Raw genomic sequence first — 13,349 nt, forward strand, 5'->3', positions numbered from 1 at the left:
TGACAAATAACTTACATGGTTATAATTATTTTTATGATTTTTAAATAATTAAAATTCACTTATATAAACATTAAAAGCCTCTTAAATTGATTTAAATATGCTTCAAAATAAGCAAATTACATATCAAAATGTAGATATTGAATTTGGGGATTTTTAGAAATAAAACGTGTCTCAATCGAATGCTTCACACACCCACATAAGTCTCTAGAATAAGTTCAGATCAAAAATATAAAAAAATTGAAAAATCCAGCTTATCCCACTCTCACTGTCGGAGAGTGAGATCCATGCGCCACCACAAAGACCACCGGTGATTACATGCACCACTCTATTAGACTCCACTCACCAAGACCTCTACGAGGTGTGCTCCACATGTCTATTGGGTCCTCCAATGGGCCCGGCTTGTCACTTGGTGCTTTCTTTCTTTTTAAATTTAAAATAAGATATTATTATTTTATTTTAAAAGGTTGACTAGGTCGTTGACATAGTTTGACCTGATCCATTGACTCTGATCCATAACAAGTTTTTTTAATTTTTTTATATGGGCCAAAGCCTTTAAAAGGTCCAAAAAATGCCTTTTTTTTAATGTCTGGGCTCAGAATCACTCAAGCCCAGAACTTGCAACACTTTTATTTTTGTGGATTGATCGAAATGATGTCGTTTTAGTTGTCCCCTATTAATAAATGTATATTTTATAGTTAAATAAGTTTATATTTTGGTTTATATTTGATTAGATTTATTAAAATTTTATACCTATTTAATTAATATTTATATATTTTTCTCCTATCACTCAATTATATGATGAGAAGGAATTTGATACAAAATTTATTCATTTCTTTCCTTTTTTTAATATATATTTTGCAGAAACATGATAAATCAAATGAAAGGAAAGGGGAAAAGAAAAGAAAAGAAAAGAGAAGGACAAAATATCAAAGGAGTTGGAACGAATTGATTAAATTAAAGGGAAAAATTAAAAGAAGAAAACGCAAGGTCGTGAATATGTGAAGCAATGCGTTGGAAATATACTCATACATAGAGAGCTTGATGAGGCAATGACAAAAGAGAAAATCCAGCGGTTGGGATGCGATTTATTGGAGAAAAACAGTGCATCAAGAATATTTATAATTTACATAATAGAGTCCTATATTGACTAAGGGTAAGAGGAGGACCCTCCACTTTAGGTATAAATACCCTTATTACATCAAGAGAGAAGACATCCAATTACTTATTTAAATAACTCAAGAATTTTTTGAAATATTTGGAGGCGTATAAACATTTTGAAGGCTGAAAGTGAGATTATTGAAAAGTTCTACACATTAGAATTATTACCTTTTTACTCCTTAATTTTTTGTGTGATTATTTTTCATGATTGGAAATTTTAAAATTATGTTATTTAATTTTATTTTGTATTTTTAAATTATTTAGTTGGAGTAAGGATGTAACCCAACTAGAGAGTTAGTTTTTTATTTTTTTTTATTTTGACTCTTTATATGTCACGCCCCAAAGTATAGAAGTGACCAACAAGGGGTATACACATAATTACACATCCCTCAAACTTGATTCAAGAAATTGTTATATTTTTACTACTTTTTATTAAAAATGAACCTTTAATATTTTTATGGAAATTCTAGCAGGATCTTCCCTATATATAGAATTTTCAAAATTTTACAATACAAATTTTCAAACAAATATCATAACAATCAGGAGCTATAAATGTACATCAGCCAGCAGATAGAATGTACATCAAAATAAGGACTTAATTATAGCATATGTAGAGCACCTAGAATTTAATTCGCAATACATAATTTTATAATCTAAATTTTTACATCAACAGATAGTTTAATCTACAGCTCCACTTCCTAGCCATTAATAAAATATTCCATGATTTGTAGGAAATTCAATGTCAGATATTGAATCTGAGACCAAAATTTATTTTAGTGAATAGTATCCATAAAATATAGAATTTAAAAGAGTAAAACAAAATATCAACTCAAAGAATTACATAAAATAAATAATAAAAAATAATAATTCAATATAATAAACTTAGTAAACCTGTAGATCTAAATCATAACTATAAAATGAAAGAAAACTGAAATTGCTTTATTCTATTATGCTTGAAGAAAACAAATGATTCATATGTAAATCAAAATATTACATTGATTAACTGAAACCATTGAAATTTCATTTACACAAGTTAAGTAAAAATTTAAAATTTTGAGGACTTAATAGAACAAGTAACAAAAATAGACACACAGTTCATGAGGGTAAATAACTGAACGTAGCTTATGCTATGAAGACAAATGTAGACACAATCTATGAGGGTAAATAACCAAACGTAGCCTAAACTATGAAACAAATATGGACACATAGTTCACGAGGGTAATATTAGCCAAACATGACCTGAGCCACGAAACAAACGTGAGTATGAGACTCACGAATAACAAACATGAGATTAGAGCTCACAAAAATTAAACTAGTTAGTCATTGACCAAGACATGCTAAGGGCTAACAGAAGTGCTGTTAGCAGTAATGTTTTGTTTAAAGTCCTCTCAAAAATCATATTTCTAACATGCAAGAAAAATAATCATTACCCAAATAAAATTTTCATTCTCAATGCTAAACTCACATGAATTGTTTCAAATATCAAAACTAGTTAGAATAATATTTCATAACTAACGTACAAGCTTGCATTAATTGAGTAACCAAGAATTTTAGGGTTTAATGAACACAGATGCTTTCATCAATCTTGAAAATATATTTCTTAAGAAAAAATACATGCACAATTGCACATGTCATAATTTAATTATACTTTATTATTATTCTATAATTTTCAAAACTAAAATAATTTAATTAATAAAATACTCAATATTTATCATAATTGTTAAAAAATAATTTATATAAAAATATAATATTTTAATAACAGATTATTTTTATTGATAAAATAATAAAGATGCTGTTCATTTACCTCCAACTTTCTCAAAGTATAAAATTGTCCTCTTATCACATTAATCGATTGCCTCTCCTTCCACACTTCTTTAGAATTACTGACGACAGACATGGGAAAAAGATCGACAGGAGCTGGGGAAAAGAAAATCACGAAACCATGGCAACACACACACAACAACACACAGACAGAGGGGGATTAAGGAGGGAGTTTCTTACCACTCCCTGCAAAAATTATTACGTACAATAATTATTGTACATTAATACAATAATTATTTTAATATTTTAAGGTCTAATTATTACGTTTTTCTTAAATATCCAAAATGAATAAATTATTTTTATATTTAGTTTTTAATAAAATACTTTATTAAATATGAATAAATATAAAAAGATGATATTAATTTGAATACAAATAATTATTTTATTGATATAAGAACCTGTTACCCAAACCACAGTGCTCGCTTGCATGACCGGTGACCTGAACGGTGGCAAAGAGAGGATAGAGAAGTCGAGTGAAAACGAGCACTCTTTCACTCTCACTTGGTCTAGAATTTTCGAAACGGAGGAAGAGGAGGAAGGAAGAAATGAAAGCACGTTTTAAGTCTGATTTTCTCTTTCTTATCTTCCTTTTTTTAATTTTTTTGACAGGGCAAAAATGATAATTTTACAGAGGTTGAAGAAAATAAAATTTTCACTCTTTGTATAAAAGCATTCGAACCCTAACCCTTAACATTAAAGTCAATGATAATTATCATTGGGCCATCACTTACCTTAATACGTTTGCTCCAAAAATATATAAATATAATCAAATTACTTTATTATTAATTTTTTTTAATTCAAGCTTCCAGATTATTACAATTATTAATTCTAATTTTACAATTATATTTTGGGTTATTACATTACATTTATATTTATGAATATTTTTACTTTCTTTAATTATATTTATTTTTTTGGTTCTTCATATTAATTTCATGACTGACAATCATTTAATTAAATTTATAGATAATTTTAATGGTGTCATGCCCCAAAAATAGAGGGTGACTGGCATGAGATATGAATTGTATCACACATCCCTTAAGTTTCAAATGAAGAAAATTTTTCATTTTCAAAAAAATAATTAGATTTATATTGAAATTATAACATCCTTAATAATATTTGTTTTAGTGAATGTTTCAATAGTTTTATAAAAATTTTGGTAAAACCTCCCCTATAAATAGAATTTTTTAAAATCTCTACAATAGAAAATATTACAATATGCATTCAATAAATTAGAACTACATTCCACAGCCACAAACAGTCAACATATAAAACAAAAATTAGGATCCTAACTATAGTTAACGTGGAGCACTTAAACATAAATATTAAAATAAAACACATAATTAAAATTTACATCGAAAGAAAAGGGGTTTCCAAAGAAAAATGTTCATCTAGCACAATTGCAAGCCCTCAATGATCGACAGGAGGTCTAGCATCAGGTAATGAATTTGGGACAAAAATATTTTTCAATGAATAGCATCCCTAAAACTAGAATTTAAAAGAGCAAAATAATAAACTTACCATTATATATAAAATAATTAAAAGGAAAATATTTCAATATAATAACTCACAAATTCTAGAGATGTCAATGATAATAATAAAACATGAATGAATTAAAATTATCTGATTCAAGCATGCTAAAAGAATTCATATTGAATAAAAGTAGAAAACTTACTAATTGCATACATTGAAAATTTAAATATGCTAACTGAGAACAATCAATATAATATAACCATGAACTTAAAAACTAAGAAATTCTATATAGCTTCAAAAATGCTAAACAACTAAATTTACACTGACAAAACAGCCTTAACGCTTTGCTCTTGTAAAATAAAATAGATTACATAAATAAATAAAAATAATATCATTTATTAAATAAAATTAATGAAGTGTGTATTCACAAATCAATTGAAAGTTAATATTTTAAGGATTTTGCAGAACAAGTAACAAATATAGAGACACAGTCTACGAGAGTAAAATAACCAAATACAGCTTATGCCATAAAAACAAATGTGGACACAAAGTCCACGAAGGTAAGTAACCAAACGGAGTCAAAGCCACGAAACAGGCATTAACACACAGTCTACGAGGATAACAAACTAGACATGATCAAAGCTATGAAACTAACGCAGGTATGAGACCCACGAATAACAAACATGAGAATAGAGCTCACAAAAATTAAATTATCTAGTCATTAACTAAGGCGTGCCTTGGGTTGATAAAACTGCCGTTAGCAACAGTGTTGCTTAAAGTCTTCTTAAAATTACTTTTCAAACATGCAAGAAAATAGTCATTTCTGAAATACAATTTTCATTCTTAATACACATGAATCATCTTAAGCATCAATTTAGTACTTTTCAAAATAAAATTTTGTAAATAATGTCCATTCTAGCATTTATTTGGTGACTAAAATTTCAAAAACCACACAAGATAATTTCATCAATCTTAAAAATATAATTCATATAGAAAAATACATGTACATGTCATAACTTAATTTCACATGATCAAATAATTTCACATAACAAATTGATCCATCAAATTAGAATTTGTTCAATAAAAGAATCATTCTTTGATAAACATGGTTTACTAACAATAAATGATATGAAAGTAAAATGGCATTAATAAATATATTTAAAAAGAAAATTTTATTGATAAATTAAATGAAATGCTATCACTTATCAACTAAATTCCAACTCTAATGATTTCCTCTCTCATTTCTTATTAAGATACTCATTTTCATACACCCTATAAGAATATATATATATATATATATAAATGAAACCTCAATTTATTTTCTATAGTTATATGATTTTCTTATACCTTGTGTTGAACACCTTGTGTGCAAAATTTTCAAACACCCATAATTAAATTTATCATACTTCTTTTATCCATTTCTTAGACACCTTTATCAAGATCAAATAATAAAACATCACTATAATTATAAATTTATAAATTGCACAACATAAAACTTCTAAAAATTTAACTAACCACACAACAACTTAAGAATCAAATCCTTTGCAATGTTCAAGTTAAAACTCACCTAAATAAAATTTGAATCACTCATACCTCTCATCACAATAAATATAATTTCAAAAAAATTCAAATCAAACAAAACTCTTCAAACAAGCATTTTATCGAACACCTTATAAGCACCAATTTCAAATTTTAGGCCCAAACCCTTTTCTTCTAACTTCATTCCACCAAATCCTCAAAATCAACCAATCCAAAGAAAATTACTTCAGCTTAATAATTGAGACCCATATATACCATTATGAAGCTTTAAGATACATTTCTAACTCAACTTTGAATTTTATTTTTTTCCCTCCTCCAAACACAACACGACAGTAGCAGATCCAAAAGAAAATTTAAAATTTCATCTCCATCACTTTACCTGCTCACATGCATAAAAATTTTCTAAGGAAAGGAGAAGGGATCAAAGCTTCTTGTGATGTCCGCCTTGACATTACCAGAACAACACTCTAACACATCGTTGTGATAACTAGGATTAAATAAAATCTTAAAAAGAAGTTATTACAACCTAAGGGTTTAAAAAACAATTAGTTTAAAATAATAGGATCCCAATAAACCCCTTTTTAAAATATTGTTTGAGCTTAAACCATGATTAAAAATTCAATTAAGAACAAATACAGAAGCATGGAAATCAAACCACATCAAATTAGGCTAAACCAACCCACTTTTCAAAAATTTTGGCCCGTTTGCTATAGCGCAAGTCACGCCCGCCACGACAGATAGCACAGAGGGATGAGTCCCTTGAAGGCCACTTGTGCTGTGGCATAACTACCATGCATTGTAGTGTGCACCTATTGTCATGACAGCTCTTCAAACTTCCGAAGCGTGTCATTTTGCCATTCGATATCCAATTTGAGCGGTTTAAATGTCCACACAAAGCTCTTCGAGCCCTTTAACTAATGGTACTAGTCTCACACTCAAATAATTATCTATTTAAAAGATGGACACCCAAACTCAAAATAATTTGTTTTCACCTCAAAATACACACAAAGGTGTCCAACTCACAATGCCAAATGCCATTAGTTCCAAAGACACTTTGACTACCTCAAATGAATCACATACAACATGACAATTCAATCATCACACACAATTAAGCATTCACATTCAAAATGACCACCAAAGACCCAATTCACAACAATATAAAGGGGTGGATTCCATTTAACAGACATATCAACTTGGTCATTTTGGCACATAAATCACTTTGATTATATCACTTATAATTGTAACTTGGCCAAGCACACACAACATCAACTTTAGACCAACATACGCATACTTAACACAAATTCATACAAGTGATATCCCAAAATAATGTCATGTTTCTAAGTTAGCATCCTATATTAACAATATTTGTTGCAATACTCAAAAAGAAGAAAGGGAAGAGCTATACAACTATGCTCTTTACTCTTCAGATGCCCCTTCCTTCCCCTTGCCCCTATCGGAGCCTTTACCTATAAAATATAACTATGGGGTAAGATAAACATCTCAGTAACCAATATAGTTCATCAAATGCTTATTACTGCAAATAACCATGTTAAAATATCAAAACTAAGGTAATATCACGTATATCAAATTATGAGATAAATTCATCTTTTCACAACAATTCCATATAATTATACACTAACATGATCATCTAACCACCGAATCTCTAATACTTCCCGACATGAAACTATAGACTCTCGTGGATCAGCCAGTTACTGGCCTAAGCACACTTTCGATGGTAGAAATACTCAGCCAAAGGTAATCTAACCCACTTACTGGCTATGATTTTTTCCTTTTCACACACTTGTGATAGAGGCATCGTTAACTCCTAACAGCACCCTAACTGGTACTAGGGAGTTGCTAGACTATCTAGATGTCCCATGGTAACAGTCCCATATAATACTGCACTGAATATCCCATGGTGCCAGCCCGACCATATGAATTTTTTCACTCACATATCTTACACACACATCCCCATATATCTTGAGTGAACTCTCACCCCCTATGATGCTTTTTCATACTTATCACTGCTTATCTACATTTCCACAACATTTACTTTCATATTATATATATATATATATATATACATATCCATTGAAATCAATGATTTCTTTAATTCCATTTCATAAACTAATGTTCATGCTAAAATCATTTTTTTCAATATCAAATTATGCACAAAATTCGTGAAGAACAAGTTCATCACTTTGTATTTTCTTTTACACAGTTATAATAGTTAATAAATATAATAAATTATATAGTTACCTCAACTCTTTATCACACAAAGGTTTACCGTGGTTCAACATTAGATCCATACATTCTATACACATGATGTAGCTCAAGCAATGCTCAATCTACACAATCAAGTGACAATCATCAATTATCACTCCAAATAAACCCTGAATTCACTAGGTTCTAAGTGCCCATAACACTTAATTTCTTTATCTAACCATACCGACCGTTTCAAAACACTCTAACCATCTTATTCAACATCCTAACATATCAAATTCATCATCCAATTCCCTATATTATCTCAAAATCTTTAAATTATACTTATGGTTCATCTAAACCTTAACTGAAAATTTTAAATCATCATAAAACTTACAAACCTAAGATTAAAAGCTTGATTTAATTCCCTAAAATCTTAAATAAACTAATGGGTTCAGTCTAAACTTAAGGAAACCAAAATCAAAGCCCCTATTGCCCTACAAATCCAGATTTTTACATAAAAGAGGGAGAAGAGGGAATGTGAAACTTACCCCATGGTGATTTAAGCTCCAAATGCTCCCAACATGGCCTAGGGATCATGCCCTAGTAGACCATGATCTCCTCTCTGTCATTCTCTCATTTTCCTTCTTTCTCTCTTCTATTTTTGGTATGTTTTGTGAACTAATAAGTGCTAATTTTACGTGTGAGCCATGGTGCATTGACACACTAGTCGTGGCTCATGGCACAAAAAGCCACACCAAAATTTAAACTCCCTTCCATGTCATGGCCCTCTCAAACATTGACCTAGTCCTCTTCTAAGGCTGTCCAAGGATTCAAAAACTATATTAGTCTCCCATAAATCTCATTAATCAATAATTTATTTAAATTGACCCAATTACCCTTGGAAACACTGATAATTACTAATTGGGAAACTTAGAATGTTACACTTCTCACATTAGATAAACCAACTGCATGCACGAATAGGGGGAGAAAGAGAAGGTTGTGCCTTTGTAAAGGAGGAAAAAGAGACTGTTGTTGAGTATAGAGAAGAGATGAGCAGATTTGTGACATATAAAGCAAGCAAAAGAAAGCAAGTCATCTTACACTCATCCATATCATCACACTAATATCAAAGAAGAAAGAATTTCATCAAGTTGGAACAGAGAAGAAGAAAGGAAATAGAAACCATGGGTTGTTGGATCAGTGCTGGATAAAGCTACGGCAGTTACGTCGGTGAAGGTTATAAGCAAAAAGGATGAAGGAGAAGGTGTAGCGAAAGAATCAAATAATAGCTAGATCAGAAATTCTCCTCTCTCTCTCTCTCTCTCTGGGGTCTCTAGAAAATTGAAGAGGAAGAGGAAAACATATCAAATTTGAGAGAAGGGTAGTTTTATAATTTCACAGAACAAAAAGGAAAAAAAATAATTCTCCCTTTGGCCTCCATTAGATTCAAACTTGGGACATATTAGGAGAATACTTGCACAGCCACCTTCACACTAACTTCCCTTCTTGTCATCTTTGTCCCAAGAATTAATATATTTACAACCAATACACATTATTACATATTTAATTTTTTATTTAAAATTCTTGGGTTATTACAAATGGATTGGAAGGTGAAGAGAGAACCTAGGTCTAGAGAAATAGACATAAATAACTAGGCTAGGAATAGTTCTAAAAATTTATTATCAACCTTTTTGTAAAAATTTTGACAACCCCTCCCATATAAGTAGGATCTCTTAAAATCTTTACAATAAAAATTTTACAATTTATACCCAACAATATGGAGTTCTATTCCTCAACAACAAATAGATAATATAACAAAGAAAATTAAGACCTTAACTATAGTCTATGTGGAACACCTAATTATATTTTCATGACATAATTCATAAATTCGTATTTACATAAATAGGAAATATTCACAAAATAAATCTCCACCAAGCTTAGCAAAAATTCTCTCATTAGAAGCAGGACGCACAATGTTAGCTACACTATCTGAGACTAAAATAATTTTTCAGTGAATAACATCCCAACAATAAATAATTTAACATGAATAAAAAAAAGTTTGAAATAATCATGTAAGTTAAAGAGACAACAATTTTCATAAAAAATGTATAAACTTAAGAATAAAATGGCTTTGTAAAATTTTAAATAAAATCTTAAACCATTAAACTATCATAGCAAATGTTAATATCACTTGATTTCAAGAAGTCACATAAATGAAATAAATATTTGTAAATCAATTACTAAATAAAAACTAATAGGATATAAAATCACCAAATAATCAAATTCATAATTATAGGGACTTATCAGAATAATTAATAAATGTGGACACATAATCCACGAGAGTAAATAACCAAATGCAGTTTGTGCCATGAAGACAAATGTGGACACATAGTCCATGAGGGTAAGTAACCAAATGTAGCTGAAGCCACAAAATAAACGTGGACACACAATCCACGAGGGTAATGCTAACCAAACGTGGCCCAAAGCCATAAAATCAAATGTGAGTACAATGCTCACGAATAATCGTCTCTCCGTTCCACATGCGTTGCCCATCCCATGAGGCTAGCACCTCCTATAAGTACCCTACTAGCTAGGTGAACCATGGCGTGTCAAGGGCTAACGGAACTGTCGTTAGCAACTAGTGTTCTGTATAAAGTTCCCTTCAAATTCATTTTCAAACATGCAAGAAAATCATCACTTTCACAATAAAATTTTCATTTTCAAAGTCAAACTCGCATGAATCATTCTCTGTATCAATCCAATGTTCGATAGAATAAAATCTCACAATCAAAGTATAAACTTATATTTATTAATCAATTAAAATTTCAAAATTGATAAAGTTAATTTCACAAAATAAAGAAGTTTACTAAACAAACTATTCAATAACCATATCGTTGTTACTAAAACAATTTTGCATACAAATGTACTATTGTAGTAAAGGAAATCTTTATTGAAAAATTAATTAGAACGCTATCTACTTACTTGATAAACGCCTAGAATAATAGTTTGTTCCTTATAAACCTCTCAATTGTCCTTTAACTACTCTATTACCTAGACAAGAATAACAATAATTTTCTTTAGCAATAACTCTACTAAATAAAACTACATCAATTATTCAACAACCTGATGTCTTGCCTAATACATAATAAAGTTTGACTTATCCCTAAGCCACTAGTCATTTAAAATCTTCATCCTTATTTTGTTTTTTTTATCAAACATACCATGTGCTTTTAAGCAAATTCCTTGATGATTTTCCTAGCTTTAGTATAGAAAATAACTAGCTCTCATATTGTCATGTAATCCATGGTACCTTTATCCCACTTGTTTATCTCAATAGATTAAAAGATCATCTCTTGTTCAAATATTTCCAATCATGAACTCTAAAATTTATGCTACTTCCCAATAACTCAATTCCTCATTAACAACCAATTTAGACTTGAAGAAACCAAACCTCAATTTATTTATTTATTTTTCAATCCATTCAATACTTTACATGCTCACTTCTCTATCCAATTATACAGCTCTCAAGAATTCAACTAATAACACATTAGCTTTATAATTGACAAATCTCTTGTGACACTCAAATTAAACTCACAAGTAATTAGCGTTTGAGCCAACTATGCTTTATGAGAATTATTGACATTTAAGGAAAAAATCATGAACAATCAAGACTTCCCCTAACAAACTTTTATCCAATACCTTATAGGCACCAATATTCAACTTTTAATACTCAGCTCTTCCTTTATATCCGATCCCACAATTCCTTCAACATTTATACAACATCAATACATAACTTATTCAAGCATCCCAAGTTCATTCCTTCCACAAGATTAATATGATTTAAATACAATTCAAGCCCACGCTACTTTCTCTTCTTTCATGAACAAAATTCTAGCTTGCTTAACTGCACTGTGACTGCCTTCAAATAAATTCACACAGCACATTGAACAGAAAATAAATATAAATTTGCACTAATCATTCTCTCTCACACACACATATTTAGCAAGGAGGAACAAATTACAACATCACCCATTAAAAACATGTGCACACCGGGGATTCAATGAAGGAACAATTTTAAGCTTCTACCCGGATTCAACCTTGACAGAAAAAGGTATAAAAAAGAAGAAGAAATCAACAGAAACAACAGAAGTGAAAAATCATGAACCAACAATAGTGTCCACAACCACACCGAACTAGTGAGAACAGCAATAATACAGGGAAGGAGAAAAATTTCGACAACCATGTCAAAAGTGGAGATTCACGACAAGCACATATCAAGGAAAGAAAAAGATGAAATTCAACACAGAATAGGGGAGGGAAGAACTCAAGGTTTGCACCACAATGCTGTGGTTCTAGGCAAACATCTCACCAATAGCAAGTGAAACTCCTATTCTCATTAATAGCATGTTGAATAGCAAAAGGACAAAGGTGCTAGATCGAATGACTTGAAGCTTCTGAGCAATGAATCTCTCTTGCTCTTAGACAAAAGAGAAGTTTCGAACACCACCCACGACAAAGAAATGAACAAAGGAGAAGGAGCGAAGAACAGAAGGGAAGGAGAATATCACTGGTGACTCACATCACCGATGATGAGCTGGACAGTGGAGTGAAGAGTTGGATGGTCAAACTTTTCAGATGAAAAGTTAAAGTCTCTCTCTCCTTTGGTCTGTAGCTCATCGATAAAGAGTGAAATAAAAATAATATATGAGAGTTGGTGGGAAAGAAGTATAAATGAAGACCCCTTAGATTTTTTATATTATTAATATTATATCTATATAAAAAGGCAAAAGCATTTAGCACTTTCTTCCAATAAAAGAAAATAAACTAATATTTAGCTTAACTAAGATTCAAATTCTAAATCTCCATATAAGTAGCCAGTATCAATTTTTGCTAAACTACTATTCCTCACTTGTCTTAAAATTATGATAAATAAATTAAATATCATTTAGGAGCAAATTTATTTAATTTTAAATTTGGGTCATTATACATAAACACAGCAAAGGATCTAATAGATGCTTGATACCAATGTAGAATCATGGAGTCCAAAGGTGTACTTGAATTGCGGGCCAATAATGCTTTGCATGAGAATGGAGTTACACGAACTCAATTTTTGGTTCATAGCAAATACACCACTGAGACGAAGAGGAGAAGAGAAA

The sequence above is a fragment of the Prosopis cineraria genome, unplaced genomic scaffold (genome assembly GCF_029017545.1).
Source record: "Prosopis cineraria cultivar Desert tree isolate PC_DT_omini unplaced genomic scaffold, ASM2901754v1 PC6, whole genome shotgun sequence".
NCBI classification, from domain to species: Eukaryota; Viridiplantae; Streptophyta; class Magnoliopsida; order Fabales; family Fabaceae; genus Prosopis; species Prosopis cineraria.